This window comes from Stegodyphus dumicola, chromosome 11, assembly GCF_044657685.1.
Source record: "Stegodyphus dumicola isolate Sdum_Otavi_A_Nest chromosome 11, ASM4465768v1".
NCBI lineage: Eukaryota > Metazoa > Arthropoda > Arachnida > Araneae > Eresidae > Stegodyphus > Stegodyphus dumicola.
In genome coordinates this window covers 69,869,972-69,888,532 of record NC_140778.1, presented here as the reverse complement: position 1 = coordinate 69,888,532, position 18,561 = coordinate 69,869,972, and positions in this window count along the sequence as shown.

Here is an 18,561-nt window from a genome sequence, read left to right as displayed (position 1 = left end):
AGCTTTTTTTTTTTTTTTTTTCCCCGTCATTACGCTCAGAAAATTTTATACTCCGAATTTTATGGATTATTGAAGTAACTAATCCACTTTAATGTTAATAATTTAATGATGATATAATCAAATAAATATGATGCTTTTGTAATGCTATTATAGTTTGGAAAATCACTGCCTGAAAATGTTCATTAAATTTTTAAAAAAATTTATCAGATTTTGTTTAATTTTACCTTATTTATTTCAAAGCATCACGTACTATCAATCTTATTTAATTTACTCTTACTTATTTAATTTACTTTTACTTTAAGTTCATAAATTTTGTGATTTGAGTTTTCACCGTTTTACCAAAGTAAAGATGTTTGTACGAGAATTACGCGTGAAAAAAATGTGCGAAATGCACTGAAAAGTACTCTAATGAGATACATTAAATCCTATCTGGAAAACACTGTGGCTTTCATAACCTCATCACTATACAACGTATCACATTTAATAATTAAAAAGAGTTATGTGATACAAACGCCATAGGTTTCAGTGTTAAAGTAAACCAGATCGTCCCTACTCTTTCTCGCCGACATGTCGGTGACGCGCGCTCCGCCCACTGGGTTAGTCTATCTCTTATAAGGTCCATGGTAGGCCTCGATACAGTCGGCTATGACGCAAAAAGTCAGGACCACGTGACCTCCCTATGCGTTCAGGGATTTAGCGCCGACCACTTGTTCTTATGCCTGCTTAAATTTCTCTCACTGCCATTATCACCATACGTGTTCAGCAATCCGACAGTCTCGGTATGGATTGGACTAACACCATATGAATTCTGCGTGAATATTTTAGTATTTTGTAATAAGTTTTTTATTTTATAGCAGTAAATAAATGATAAAATAGACTAAACAACTTTTTATGCCTTATGGCATAATACATCAAGTATTTAAAATGTGTTTATATTTGTAGGCTATACGCAGTTTGTCTACTAGTTTACTATAGCTTAAGACCTATAAAAAATGTTTCATTTATTGAAACAACAATGAACTAAAACAAAATCCCTTATAAGCAAAAATGCAGTTTAGATCTCAACTGCATATCACATTTGAGCACGATTATACTGATTTAAAGCCTATCATTTTGCCAGTAATTGAGTAAAACCTGCATTTGAAGACGTCTTTCTTTTTAGAAACTGGTGGTTATTTAATAGTGCCTAACTCAAACGCTGCTTAAATAATGATCAAGATGCCATTATGGATTACCTCTAAACTATATTTATGTTCATGTTAAACATGGGTTTTCTGATTAGCTAATATGTACAGGTGGGGTAGGAATATTTTTTGTAGAAAACGTTTTAAGGAAAGTTATGTTAAGGAAGTTAAAGTTCTTAAAGTAATTTATGTTACACATAAGAATAACCATAAAAAGTTTGTGTAACCAGTCTGCTGCCAGGATTTGAATGTGGGTCGGACTTGAATGGTCTTCTCCATGGGTGAGCTCATTAAATACGGGAGAAAGGGACAGCTATCAATAGGCATTAAGCCCACCTACAGATGTGATCGGCTCCGACACCGTGGTGGAGGTGTTAAATATGTCAAGCGGTCTCCCACGGACAATTCCAAAGGCTTTGAAATTATATGTACAAATGTAAATATTTCTGTATTTTCTACATTTAATATAAATATTAAATGTAGGCAACGTTAGATTCTGCGCAGTTTATAATCCCCCTGACATATGCATCACAGAAGACCTGCAATACTATCTCAGTAATCAAACCCCCATAATAATTGGAGGTGACTTCAACACGAAACATGTCGACTAGGGATGCACCAAAATAACGCAAATGGGAATGTAATTCACCATTACGGTGGAAAACGAACCTATTTATATGTTTGTACCAGATAAGCCGACCTATTGTCCAAACACCTTCAACAGACGCCCTGATATATTGGAAATCTTCAATTCAATCTTCCCTTCTCTATGGAAGTAATTACGGATCTATCTTCGGATCACGTACCTGTACTAGCAAGACTCGGTGTTAACAAGCCCAATTTCAGTCGCCCAAGGAAAATAACAGATTGGAAGCATTTCTATAATATTGTATTGACATCACCAATTAATATTGGGAACCTAAGGACTGCAGAATATATTGACACAGCTGTGGAAACACTTCTCAGAAAAATTGAATGATTTCATATTTCAGACCACAACAGAGAAAATCGACTCCTACACTTAAGGCACCCTCTCCTCACACCTCGGATCAATCATCACCCTCAGAAATAATACCAGGAAACAATTTAACTGCACTTGGAACACTGTTTTAAAAACTAAAATTAATAGACTGACCAAGCTTATCAAAAGAAAATTCCAGGATATTGCACTGAAACTTTGAAAGAAAAAATTGAAAATTTAAATCTAGAAGACAGTTTATTCTGAAACTATCTAAGAAGAATCAAGAAACCCTCACACAACATCCCACCAATCAAAAAACAGACGGCTTTGCCTTCACAAATCAAGATAAAGCTTATGATTGTTTTCGCAAGTCACTTATCTGAGCAGTTCGTTCCGAGCGATACTCTTTCCGATCAAGACTCGAACGCCGCAATTACTAGTCACGTTAACAACTAGATAGCAACTCCTACTTTGCACAAGATCATTAAACTTGCTACTCCCAGAGAAGTCTGTGGAATTACAAAGCACTCTAAAAGCAGTAAAGCCCCCGGGCACGACAGAATTACAAATAAACTGGTGAAAAACATCCCACGCAGTGCGATCTGCAACGCGTATCTTACTAACTCGCATTTCCCATCAGTCGGGAATCACGCTGATATCTTTCACATTCCCAAGCCCCCCCCCAAAAAAAACCCACCGTAAAAACCTTCAAGTTATCCCCCTATAAGCCTCCTTTCCTCAGTGGGAAAGATTCTCGAAAGTCTCATCTATAACAGACTACTACCACATCTACGATTTCTCCCAAATGAACAATGCAGTTTCAGGGAGGGTCTTTCTACGATGCATCAGTTAATCAGGATTTCTGAATTTATTGGCTCCGCCTTGCAAAACAAATTCAGTATTGTACTACTCGTGTTGGACGTGGCAAAAGCATTTGGCCGAGTCTGGCATGGAAGTTTGCTTTACAAGTTCATCAAACTTCAAATTCCTCGTAAAGTGATACTCATTGCTAAGTCTTTCCTGGAACATCTGACTTTTTCAGTGAGGCGAGGTGATATCAGCTCTGATCGTGCTGAAAATCCACAAGGAAGCCTTTTAGGTCCGATATACTACGTCACTTATGTGCACGACTTTCCTAAGTTCTCCAGTGATCACAGTTTCCTGCTCGTATGCTACGCAGGTTATACTGCCTTCATCCAAAAATCAAGAACACCCGACAATGCAATCCGCCAATTGCAAGGGAAAATGACAGAAGTAGAAGATTCATGTCAGGCGTGGAGAACACACATAAATCCTGATAAGTCCCAGATCCTCCTTATCAGAAGATACATGCGCAGGGATACTATTAGTAACTCGGTTTATCTCTTCGGAAAACAAGTTCCTTCCATAAGCAGTGTCAAATATCTGGGTCTCACCTTTAATAGATCCTTCACTTGATCAGCGCACATCAGTACTACCAGGGGAAAAGTCTACGCTATCATGCGGAAACTTTATTTTATGCTCTCAGAAAACTCAGGACTCAGCATGAACAGGAGAAAGCATATGTATACTACCATCATCTGTTCCATCTTTTCATACGCCTTGCTTGTCTGGACAAATGCAAAACATTACAAAATTTAAAAATTGCAAACCATCCAAAATAAATTTTCACGACTAACTACTGGATCAACTTAACTCATCAGAAAAAAAAAATCTTCATACAGATCTGAACATCGACTACGTTAAAACATACCTCAACAAACTGAATGAAAATTTCTACCAAAAAGCCATCCATAACCACTTTGCTAATTTTTCTAAAGTGCTAAACTATATAATCATCGACGATGACTACTTTGCTCGACCCTTGACAGCTCATGTCTTTAATATTTTAAGTCAAAATAGTTAAAACTATCTCATCTCACTTCGGACGCTTTCTACAGAAAAGTTCCTGATCTGCTTCTAGTCACTTCATTATTTTCCCAAAGGTCGAGCATCAAGAGAGTACCGAACGGATAAAGCATCCACCTACAGATCCGCAGATCGTCAGTTCGATATGCAGCGGTTAACGACTTTTGGAAATACTAATCTTTTCAACTTCTACTGTTTTTTTGAACTTAATTACATTATTACGACGTTCTGAAACTGAATCTGCATTTTCCCTGCCACTTGGATTATTGTTATTAAATTTTAAATAGACTACTCAGCATCCCTTTCTCAACTATGGCACCGTCTATTAGAACCTAGCTATATTCATCCTAGACACTATTATGTGCCTCTGAAATTTCCTCCAAGTCCATACCAGCTGATTCTTCACTTCCCCATGCCATGGCTTTGGGCCATTTTCTTTCTTTTGAATGCTGATTTCCCATCTCGGGATCTACTCATATAAACCTCATCACCATGCCCATCGTGGAAACACCTCAGGTTGCAGGGAAGTACTGCGGTGCATAATCACGTTCGTATCAAAGTAAGCATTAAACCAGCTTCTTCCACTGTCTGGAATTGTTGCCAAGGGAGAACTGTGAACATTTTGCAATTTTTTAGTCATTCCCCCACATGGAAATTTATGGTTAGTTGATCTAAATATATTTCTAAATAAACATATTTGGATCAACTAACCATAAATTGCCAATTTTAATTCAGGAAAAGATATAATTCATAATTATTTTTTTTCTTTTTTGCAGAAAATAAAATGTTTTTTTAACAGAAAATAAAATGTTTTTATGTTTTTTTAATAAAAATCTTTAACCTGATTGCTTTAGCATCATGGAGTTCAACTTTTTTAACACACGGGATGTATTAAATGCTCAAATAATAGATTTTAGATAATATGTTAGATTATGAAAATTGCCCATAACTTCTACCAAGTTTTCATAAATATCAGTTCAATGGATTTTACTGATTTATTGAATTCAGACTTTAAACATGCATTTAGGAATTTTTTGTTTCAATAACAATTTAATTTAGCATATCTGTATCCGTACAATATGTTTAATTAATAAGTATGCAATTATTTTGCATCAATAAATATAAACCTTGACAGCATGATAATAAGCAGTTTTAATTTCTACAGTTACAAAAATTGATTGTGTAACATTAAAACTGAAACTCCCTTTTACAATTAAAGGACTATTTTATTTCTTAATTCTAAGACTCAAAATAACCATGAATAAAAACATGCACTACAAGAGCTGAAATACTGTTTAAAAAATCACTAATTTTTATAAATTCAGGACGAGAGGGGTACCCCACATAAATAAGATCATATAAGTTATGCATTAAAATATATTGCAGAAAACAAATTAAAATGTGAAGGAAGCAAAAGCAATAAAAATATTGAAATACATTGCTGAAAGAAAATGTAATTATTTCTAAACATTTTAATTATTAATTGTATTCTGTTTGTAAAAATATTATTTTGTAGTACTATGTAAAATTCTAATTCTACAGTTTTATTTAGTATAATAACAATCCATTTAACCCATCAAGTGAATTTTACATTAAGTTTTTGAAATCCTGTTTCTTTTATTAATGTATTTAATGTTAGCATTAAAAGCTAAAAAATATCTGAATTTTCTAAGCAACCAACTTATGTATATAGTCAGGAATTTTTTCATAATACTTTTGAGTAAGTACATACACATTCATCTTGAAATGTGTGCATTAGGCAATATATCAGAAAGAAAGGAATCTTGGTTCAAAGCAGTGGGGGCATTTTGTAATTATAATCAAGCAAATATATTTTTCTCCTGGCATTTTTGTAAAATTCTGTGCTTGGGTAACAAATTCTTGGCAATTTGGAGAATTAAGAAAGCTTAATGAACTTGAAAAAGACAAAGCAGCTGATAAAATTACAACAATACTTGATAACACAAAATGGGCACATGCCCTTTTTAAATTTTTGGTGCATTTTCTAGCCTTTTATTGGCCATTATGACTCTCTTTGCTTTAGGATTAAATAGAAACTATATAAATAAAGACATGGTTTATTGATCAATGATAATTAATTTGATATTTACTCAAATATATTCCTAGTTCATATGAATTAAAGTTTAAGAATGAAAATAAAACAATATTACAGAATATTTAATTTTTCCTGCTATATATACACTAGAAATGACAAGGAACAGAATTCACAGTTTTATAGTTTATTATATAAAAATTTTAATAGATGTTTAACAGAAAAACAAACATTTTCATCTTTACTTTTACAAAGATATGCAAAGATATACCTAAATTATTGAATATGTTTTTAAAAAGTCTGTTTAACCCTTTCAGGACGGGCATCCCATATAGCCATTCCCTAAGAACGTCTCTTACAGCCGGGCATCCCATCCACGCATCACTCGAGACTGCATTCAGAGGACGGGTGATGCGTATATGAATTTTTAGCTGGAATGTTTTTCTGAAGACCACTAGATGGCATCCTATGTCCATTACTTTTGAAATGAACACAGTTTTAGGTTCCTGACCTTGAGTTCGATATATTCTGCCTGAGTCTGGTATTTTACTCATCAACTGTTGCGAGAGTGTGTGTGAGCGTAAACAGAGGTGGGCTCTTTAAATTGCCGCATGCTAATACAGTCAAATACCGAAAATACGCTGACCTGAAATCCGCGTTGTCTCTCGGAATATAAACATTCAGTTTATAGGTTCTGGAAACTGCAACATTGAGTACAAAATATCGAAAAAAAAAATACTTACCGAATAATGACGTCATAATTACCAAATAATAATGAGTCAAAACAGAAATACTAAATTATTGATATAAAAAAGTAAAAAAAAATACGATAAGTTTTTTCCCTCTAATCTGCATCGAGGTAAAAAAGCAGACGATTCACTCAACTCTTTGTTCAAGTTTACGATTCACGTTGTTGTATTTTCTGAGCTTTGTTATTTCATTTCATGAGATTGTTTAGTGCTGCCTTTTTTTAATCCGGATATTTTGTGGATAAATTAAGAATATTTTTAATTTCAGCCCTTTTTAATACAATGACAGATAAGAAATGCACTTGTGATTTTACTGCTTGCAACTTTGAAAAACGTAAACACGTTGCATTGATGGTAACGCAAAAAGTGCAAATTCTGCAAAAGATGGAAGCAGGTGCTACTCCTCGATTTATAGCAGAATGGTATGAAATTGCTACACGATTATGTATGATATACCGAAAAATAAAGAAAAGCTGTTGAAATTTTACAGCAACAGTGATTCTAACACCGGAATTCTTTGTACGATGTGAAATCAGCAAACCTCGATGCTGTGTACATATAATACAATGAATAATATATTCAATTTATATATGTAATAATAATTTAATGCATATAATAAATTACTGCATGCATTAAATCATATAATATAATAAATTATTGCAATAATGTATATAATAATTTAATTAAATGTATCTAATACGCCTTATTCATTTTGCACTTTTAGTCCGAATATTATGCTTTATCTTTTCTGTCCTGAAATCCGCAAAATCCGAACAACCTCTGGTCCCAAGCTTTGCGGATTTCTGGAATTCTACTGTATAAACATTCGCGTGTCTGATTTATATCCAATTCCTTTTTTAATTCTATTTTTTCCCTCTACTATGTATGGTCTTTTAGGGTTACTATGTGAAGTTCCGTTACATTTTGCATTGCCTTCAGATATATTTCCATTTCTTCTCTTTTTATTTCAGAAAGCCTCACCTCCAGTCTATTATAGCAGGAAGGCGTTATTTATCAGACGAAGAATACCCTTGTATGGTTAATGAACCATTTACTAACACAGATGCAAGTGATGATTCATTTTCTAAAGAGTCAGAAACTGACACTTTTTCTAAGAGTTTGAAAGTAATACTTCTCCGTGCTTCGAGAGTTACTATATTCAGTCTTCATTTTAAATTAACCCTTTCAGGACTTTAAGATTTTAAATTAACCCCTTAATTTTAAATTAACCCTTTTAATAAAGCAGTAGTCTTTATTGTACTGCTTTATTAATTTTAAACTTTATTGATGGATTTATCAATTAAAACTTTGGAATACTTTGAATAGCGCTTACGAAAATTATTTTACAAGATAAGCAATTTTTTAAGTATATTTTCATGTAAAATAAAGAAAAAAATCTGATGTGTACACCACATGACTTCCTTGCATTGGAATATTAAATTATACGCATTTTTTCTTGCATTTCATTTAAACTTATTGGATTGAATTAAATCTACTTCGACGACAGCGCATAAACCACAATAGAATAAATGCATTCTTTAAAATTCACTCTAGTATTTGTTTACCATAGCGACACTCTGGTGCTAGATTCACTTAACAGTATTAATAATTATATAACAGTTAACTTATATAATAATTATATAACGGACACTAAGTTAACTGTTATATAATCCAATAATTATATAACAGTTAACTTATATATTTCGTTCATATTATAACTCATAATGCAAAAATTTATATCATTTAAAGAATAGAATTATCTAATCGTTGCCACATGTTCTATTCAAATACTATAATAAAGCTAGAATGATGTATAAAAGAAATTAAGCAAATAAAACAAAAAAGAAACAGTTTTTCACAGACGATTGAGTCTTTCTCATTTAATTTATTCAGTTCTCACTTTGCGACAAGGCAAAAATACATAAAAACTCAAAATATCTATATTAAAAATTACAAAGTAAATCTCAAACACTTATTTCCTCGAAAAAATTCCAGAAAGAATTAAGCATGATTTAATTGGCAATAATAAATGAATGCGTTATCTTTGTTGTTGTGAAGCTAAGTTTCTCTAGATTGGCAACAAATCCACTAGTCTCCTGTTTCAAATGTAAACATCAATGGCCGCCATTAAAAAAAGGCGTAGTGGCAATTAAACAACTTTAAAATTGCTGATAATTCTAAAAATATTGCACACAGATTTACTAAAGGAATAAAAACCTTAACCGGAAGATAAAAACAACATAATTCAATAATTTTTAAAGCAAAAAATGTACAATTTACAAACATATAAGAGTAAAGAAACTGAGATCACTGAGCCGGGTAACAGAGTGGATATATATATATATAAATATATTTATATACGTTTGGTGCGGCCGATTGCAACCAAAATACGAGGTGCACATCTACATGTTATAGCAGTCCTATGTACAAAATTTCAATGTTCTGAGGCTACTCGTTTTTGAGTTATGCGAGATACGTACGTACGCACATACGTTCGTACAGACGCCGCGAAAAATTTTCTTCAGAATTTATTTTAAAGCAGTTTTATAATTTTATTGAAGGAAAAGAGTATTTTATTCTGTCCTTATGCACAGATATCAGGCAAAAACATCGTTAAATTGCATTCGATAGCGGTCAAAATGGATATTTTCATTGAAATATGCTGCCTGAAACTTTTCACGATTACAATACTTCCTTTTTACTTCGTACAAGGAAGTAAAAAGGTTATTAAGTGCTAATTTTAACATATATAAGTAATAATCTAAAATGATACCAAACATTATGATGCTAGAAGTTAAACTTTTTTTTTTTTCTGATTTTTTTAAAAATAAATTTAGGCTTAGCGATGCAACACCTCCATCATGTACGGTGACTGCCTTCAATTCCCTTCCAACCTGCACTAGCGTCTTAACAAAGGCACGCCGTGGTGAAAGGGTTAATAAGACTATCATATGTGTTTGTATGTATAAGTGAGTCACATGCAATAAGCTTCAAAACCATACAAAACAAATAATTGCTTCTAAAAATTATAATTTTAATAAACTGTGTTATTCATTCATGCACTAAGTCTCCAGTTGTTTGAACATAAGCTAGCATTAAACTCAAATTTTGTATTTGTTTAACACAGTGGTTCTCTATCTATTTTGCCCACACACTCCTTTCAAAACAACTACAAAATCATTCAGACCCTCGATCGAGGGCTCGATAAATTAGAAGATTGCAGCATAGATCTTATCTGTGTCATAGTAACTTGAAGAGACCCCAATGCATAAGTTCGCAAAAAGAAATAAAGGATACAGCTTTCAAGAAAAGAACACACTAATTTATTTTTGAACTTTCTTGCAATCCAATGCACCCCACAATTTTTGCATGTAGTAGCTTACATCTTAACACTGAACAGAGCAAAGCACATTTGCTAGCACCAAGCAAGGTGGGGAAAAAAGGTATGCACAGTTCATTGCAGTAGTATTTATAATAAAAATTTATTTAATCTGACTTTCTGAGATTTAATCGCATTAAAGGCATAATTTCAAGACCAGGTTAATTTTGAAAGACATACTTTAGAAAAAGTTATAACTATTTTTAGTATCGAGAGGGAAGTAACTAAATTAAAAAGAGGAATTAAGAGGCTATTGCTAATTTAACCCTCTGAGCGTTACGGGTTTAGCCCTGAAATTTCAAAGTTCCTCAAAATGTCATGAATAAATGATATTTTCTTGATTTTAATTAATAAATGACTCTCTCATTTTGTACTTTGATTCCTTTTCTTCCAATATACATCCAAACCGAAATCAGATACATTAAAAACTAGCAGAAATTTTCATGTATAAGGAATATAGAAGGCAGCCTTCTATGCTGAATTTTCCAGCCGTGACGTTGGGAGGGTTAAAATATAATTTATAGTTACATATTTTTTATCTTGTATCGATATTTTACATAAATATAAATTATAATTGAAAATAGCAACATTCCCTTAAAGTTCAATTTTAATTTGAGTATTTCCCCTTTTTATTCTGAAAATAACAATAACTATGTCCGGATTGCATTAATTCTAGATCAATCCATAGATAAGACTTATATAATGCTAATGATGTAGCTAATTCAGAACTGAAATTTTCTCTTAATAAGCTGCCATTTTGAATAACTGTGCAATTTTGTTTCTACCTCTGTTGCTGCAAATACTGCTGCTTACTGCCTTTCCTTCTTCTTCCACAAAGCAATATAAAAAATGTAACTGTTCTGGAACGGGCAGGATTAATATGCCAAGTATTTGCAGCCAGAAACGTCAGTTGAAATAAATGGAATATTTAATCTACTTCGGCTGCCTAGTTTGCACTAGCGTCTACGGAGAGAAGGCAACTTTTGGGATCGTGATCTGATCCTCCCGTGCGCATCTCAATTTGCGCATATGCTGCCGTGCACTTCGTGAAGTTTTGTTTATTTACGTGAAGTACTTTGTGGTTTTGAAATTTGCGTCATGTGTTGAGAATGGATGAAATTGTATTACATCTGTATTTGATCTACAGTGAAATACAGTTCAATTAATAAATCGGTGTTTGTTAAAAAAATTAATATATGTTTGGAGATAAAAAAATAAAATTTTTGCTAATGAAAGTTATTAAGTAGTGCACTTTTCATTAAAAAAGTTTATTTCTTTTTATACATTAAATAATAATGAAATATTACCTATGATTGTTGTTAATTAAGCATGCCTATCTTCTGTAAATTATTGCTAAAACATGTGCAAATAATGAGGAAATATACGTTATGCTAGTTTATTTCTTAGCAGGTAATCACAGGACCATGATAGAGAGTGTCTATTATTTGTTCCTGAAATTTCTTTTTTGCTTATACTAAGCTTATGCGTTAAAGTGTATTAAAAAGCTTATTTACGACACATATGAGCACATTCTGTTGCATCAGCTATGTGATAAGTTGGTGTTACAACTGGCATTTCAACTATGAATTAAATTATTGACATTTCATCATCTGTACAAGAGCAATGAAGTGCACTGTTTTTCCATATATCCTGACTGTACTGTATTTTAATTATATCATTAAGTCGTGCATGTGAGACAAATGCATTAAATTGTTATTACAATAGTGTGAAAACAAGAAAATTAAAGTCAATTTCTTTGAAAAAACTGTTACTTTTCGGAAAAAATAAATACTTTAGACATTCATATTCATCATGTTATTCTCAATATATTTACAATGTCAAGCTAATAATACCTAAGTATTATTTGTGATAATTTATCATTTTAAAAGAGGTATATTATATGTCAAGGACAAGGTTGACAAAGAAAGTATAAGAATTCTTTCTGTAACTAAACATGATTCACTACTCAGTACTAAAATAAAGAGGTTTATCAATCCATGAATAACATGTTTTTATGTACATCATCTTACTGGATGGTTGCTGCCAATGAATCGACTGTCTGTGTAACAGCTGGAGAACAAGGTGCTCAGAATTATCATTGATGCTCTGTGTTTTGTCTTAATGTTAGCTATAACATTCTACCTGAACTGCCTACAGTACTTCGATCTTGCATGTATTTTCACTTACTGTCTCCAGAGGCAGTATTTTTTGTTTTTACATCCAGAGCTCTTTGATAGTGTTTTTTCCACACATGACAGTTCAACACAAATCGAAAACGGGGGACACTTCTACATAAAAGAAACATTCAATTGTTGGATGGATAATAGTATTTTGTACAGTTTGGTGGCATTTATGTAAAAATTATGTGTTGGTTATTTTTCAATAACTTGCAACAGTGATTTTGATTATAAATTTGTTTTAGGAAATTCTTAGCTACTGGATAACAAAAATATAGATTTTAGCAAAATGTTCATGTTATGCGTAAAGAATGAAAAATACCTTAAGATATATAAAATTATTAAAAATGATATATAATTATAAAATGATAAGATATATAATTATAAAATGTCAAAATTTCGGAAAAATATAACACTCTTTAAACCTCAGTTTCCTTACATCTAAATAGTATTAAGTGTGAAAATTTGTATAATTTATATATTTTTAATTACTTGTATAATGTATGCATTTGTGAATTCAGATCAATTAGTTGTTTTAACTGTTTTAAAAAATGAAGCAATATTATGCAGAGTAAGGAAATCAAGATTGTGATCCGATGACAATGAGATTAATGTTTAAATGTGAAATGGAAAGTTGTTATTTATTATATTATCAGAGAATTATTAAACTGGGCATAATCGCCAAGGAAGGTATTGAATGCTACACGAAAATATGTTTACTAAAAAATTTGAATTTCATAATGAATGTATCCAAACACATGTTTTGAGTCAAAAGTTTGAAACTTGATGGCTGAGTGTAAATATAAAATTATGGATGTTTAAATACTTTGTAATTAGGCACATAGGTCAGGTTAATCTTTTTAAATAAGGTAAGGAATGCAAGAGCTATATGCCTAAAGGAAAATATGCCTTCATGGAGGAATTTCAAGGCAAAACTGAAGTTTGAGTGCATATTAAAAAATAATACATCTAATTTTCATTCAATTTATACATATTTCATATGTAAAAAATTCTGATATATGCTACATTACTGTTAATTACTTTAGTTGAAAAATATAGTAAATACACAGAAATTTAAGATTTGCACATTTCGAAAAATATTAAATATATGAGTATACATTATCCTTGTAAAAAGCATAAAATACATAAATATTTATTAAATTATTATAAATGTATTTGGAAATGAAGGATTTATTCTTTCATAAACTCCTGTTAACTTCAGTGATTCCGGATTAGGGGTTTTTCCAGATTATAGATCATAAATTTAAATCTGGTAAGATGGCATGCAGAAATTATACAATTAAAAGTATGAAACCATAATTTCTGTGTTGATGCATGTGCAGAAAGTTTGTAGCTTTGAGGTCTGGATTATAGATCATTCCGGATTATGGACGTCCAGATTAAAGACTTTTGACTGTAAGTATCAAAAGAATTCTTTCCTTACATTTTGTAATAAATCAGTTACAAGTTTTAAACGATATTAAAAATAAACTTTTTTAATCCATTTCAAAAATACTCATAGAAAGTTAAGTACATGGAAATCAGTAGCAATATTTAACGTATTTTACTATGGAAATAACAGCTGCTCTAATTTGAAATTAACCGAACTGAGCATTAATTATAAAGTAACTCTGATTTTTAAAGGATGCCTCAGAAGCTAAAAAATCATTCTGCATTTGAGAAGGTATTTCAGGAAGAAGCTCTGTAAATAGGAAAGAAATAATGCATAATTTTGATTTTAGTATTATAATAAACTTTGATCTTAATTTTTGTAATCATTAACCAAATAAAATCAAATTAACTTAAAATTTCTTTGTAATGTAATTAACAAGAACTTGTGAAAATATTTCATTCAAATTAAACTTTTCTGGGAAAGTATAGCATTTAATTCCGCTCAGAATAAAACATTGTTTTAAAATATTTTCTTTTTACATACTTATGACTTTGAAGTATTACGGAAAAAGAAAATATATATATTTATATGCATATTTACGATGTAATTACAAAATGTTTACCGCCGATTATGTTAAAACCTATTGATCTTAATGGATAGTCACTGAATAGTTTGGTTTCCACGAGAGGTGCACTACTGCTTCAGGGCAGTACACGAGGAAAACCAGTTAAGACCTCTCCTCTTATTTCTACCTCCATTATTTAAATTGAGGATTTTGGATCTTTAGAGAGTGTTTCTGGCATCTGTGTTGGATGGTCAGATTCTTCCAGCTCTAGTATAATTAAAAGTATCAGCTTTGTGTTCTCATGCCACCGATACTTTAATCTGATGTGCCAGTAAATTAGTGGCTAGCTTAATAATTAACTATGTAGTCTTAGACTACTGATCAACATTTTTCATTTATTTGATTGTTCACATTTATTTGCATCGCCACTAGCCGTGGTTATGCTCTAAGTTCAGGCCATGCTCTGTTTTGTTAAAAGTTCAGTTTAAATAAAAAGGTTGTTTTAAAATCTTTCATAAAGCTTTGTCATAATATCTCAAGTGATAATTATATTAGGGTTATAAGACTAAAATTCCATTATTAGACCAAGAATAACCTTATAACTTAATGGAAGTTTAAGATATTCATAATGACTAAATGTGTAAGTTTTTTAAAAAGTTAATAGAGACAGAGCTTAAATTGCACCGGAGCCTGGCTCCGGTACTTCTTAGTTTTTGGAATAAATCATAAATATATCCGGAGCCCTAAATAAGAAGGCTCCGGCACTTCTTTTATGCAACTGAACAAAAATTTGATCTCAAACATTTAATTTTTTGCAGTAAAACTGTATTATGAATCGCTTATTAAATTTTAATTTATCTCTTTATATTTTACTTAATTTTAATTACTTTAATGATTTAGCTTTTTTGATAATAATTTATTTAATTAAATAATAATCATTAATTAAAAATAATTGATAATTATTGATATTAATTAAATAATAATTTTAAAAAGTTAATAGAGACAGAGCTTAAATTGCACCGGAGCCTGGCTCCGGTACTTCTTAGTTTTTGGAATAAATCATAAATATAGCCGGAGGCATAAATAAAAAGGCTCCGGCACTTCTTTTATGCAACTGAACAAAAATTGAATTTCAAAAATTTTATTTTTTGCAGTAAAACTGTATTACAAATCGCTTATTAAATTTTAATTTATCTCTTTACATTTTACTTAATTTAAATTACTTTAATAATTTAGCTTTTTTAATAATAATTTATTTAATTAAATAACAATCATTAATTAAAAATAATTGATAATTATTAATATTAATTAAATAATAATGAATTAATTTGGTATTAATTAACTATTTAATTTTTAAATTATTAATGATTGTAACAGTCATTTTATTTATTTATTTACTTTTCTTCCCCTTTGCTGACAGTTTAGCATAGGGTTCTGGCACTTCTAAGTTTAGAAATTAAGTCCTGAATAAGGATATTTATTAATTATAGGAACTTGATAAGTAACCTTCACCAGCAATTTAATAGCCAGTTGATTGTGTTGTTGCCAAAGTAATTTTGTCATGATTTGAACATGGTTATCTTCCACTGTTGGGGCCGTTCCTAGCGCGGTGCAGCTGTAAAATTATGCAACAGCTGAACACTCGCGATACCACGACTAAATATTTTTAATTCATTGTACTTGTCACATGTAAATACTTTTTATACAATTTGTCACATATAAGTACTTAGTGAGTATGAAATAAAAATTCAACTAATCATTAAGAATTTTTTTTTTAAATTTGGGCACTATATTCTTAGGAAAGTACACAGGCAGCCAATGGCCTAGGGACGGCCCTGTCCACTGGTGTAAATCTGTGGTGTTAGTCCAGCTGACAAGTATTTCATATTTCTGGTGTATAACTCTCAAGCTACGTTCTGCACTAGAATTGCGTAAAAGTAAGAATGAAACAGGGATAACACATATGTCATTCATTTGCTGCACAAAGTATAACTCAAGATATTTGAAGTTAAAGCTCAGTTATATTCACTGCATTGCAACATGTCGAGAGAAAGGCAATTTTTATCCTTACCGTCCTACACCAGGGATGGCCAACACACGGCTTTTACTTTTTATGCAGCAACTACTGAAAAGTATATCATTTTTAATAAAATTCCCAGCAAGTCTGTAAATTACTTCCAGAGAACAGGCTCTAAACAATAATGATATTGCTAATACGAGCTCTAAACAATCATGCATACTGCTTTATTTCAAGCCTTTCACATTAACTATTACAGACTTTGATTTAATATTGAAGCAAATAGACATAGAAGATATGCAAATTCTAGTGATCTGTTTGCTCTAATGCGTACCAATGATGGTGATATGTTACTTAGGGTTATCATGTTTTAGGTTTGAAAATGCTAGACTGTAGGAATCTGCAGGAAACGGGAAAATGAACACTTGCCCCCTCCTCCAGAATTGAGTAAAAAATATATTTTTGCATCAATATAATATTGTATATTTCATAATCTGCTACAAAATCTTCAAAATGTGTGCGTGTGATTATGGCAAAGCCTCGAGGGCTATCTGCCTAAGAAGAGGGATGCCTTCGTGGAGGACTTTCTATGGAAAACTGGCTCCTATACACATTACACATGGGGAAAACCACGAAAACGCCCATGCAGCCAGCCCGTTCACGGGATTCGAACTTCAGACCGAACTACTAGTGTTCAGCGACTTTATCGCTCGCTCGGCCGCTGGTGGGCCCAAAAATCTTCAAATTAAGTAGTTAAATAACAATGTGTTGATTTGATTGTTGGAACTGGAATATGGCAAAGATCATGTGGCGGAAGAAATACCTTCATGGAAGACTTTTTAATCAAAACTAGTTTGTTGGTTTGGTTTATTTTATTATGGCAAAGCACTTGATGGCCATCTGCCTAAGGGGAGGGATGCCTTTGTGGAGGACATTCTAAGGGAAACTGGCTTGTATACACATTACACATGGAGAAAAACATGGAAATGCCCATGCAGACAGCCCGTTTGAGGGACTTGAACCTCGGACCAAACTACCAGCGTTCAGTGACTTTACCGTTCGGCCGCTGGTGAGCCAAAACTAGCTTGTATTCATATTCATAAATACTTCGGGTGTTAACTGACATACTTTATCTTTCAGATGTGCAAAGAAAACAGACAAAACTTCCTGCTCAGTTCTGTTTGTAATAATAAATGCACAGGGAAAGCCGTGAAGCAAAGCATCAAGTAAAAGCAGTGTGATTAATTCAATTCTGTAACCGTTCAACCTATGTGTACCATTTATACATATATAGTCTGATCCCAACTTCTGAAGAAAGTGCCTCTGGGAGTCATTCATTTTCATTAATGTGAAATCATCATTTTAAAATTCAGGATAACTTTCTAAAATTCTATTTTAAGGCTTATAAAATAAAATAGAGTTGTTATCCTCACTAGTAATTTCATTAACCCCAGGCATTTCATTAACATTTATACAATCATTTTTATGCCTTACAGCATTTGATTGTGGATTATAAGAATTTTCGGTACACTTCTGTTACTGGGACCAGATTCAAAAATGTATACATTCATATGTACACATATATATGCATACATGAACACATCCATCCAGCCATACATGCATACATTTCTGATTCTGGTTCTGATAACGGAAGAGTACCGAATTTTCAATATTCCATAAATCATTCTTTGTCAAAAGATGCAGTATCATATGCAGAATCTTGAATTTTATCTAAAATTTCATCAAAAGATACTTTTCCAGCAATTTAAGTTACATAAATTAACATTAGAATGGTATAACTGCCGTTCTAATTTTGTAAGAGACAGATGCCCTATACCATTTCTATGACTTACAATGGGTTTTTCTATATAAGCAGTACATTTTCCATTATTAAACTGGCTTACTGGGCAATAAGAATTAATTTTGTTACTCCTTTGTATTTTTAAATGTCCCATGCCTTGCACTTTAGATATAAAATAATGTCCTGAATGATGACATACAAAATAAATATCTTTTACATGTAATGGGTCATGTTTCTTTGTAAATTAAAAAAATTTAGATTATGTTTCCATTTCAAAATTCTCCTTTCACAACATGAAATCATTAAACACAGAGAAATCTCTCTCTTCTTTTTCAATGACTATTTCATGTTCCATTTGCAAATGTAATGAAAAGTTTTCCTGTGGAAAACCTTCA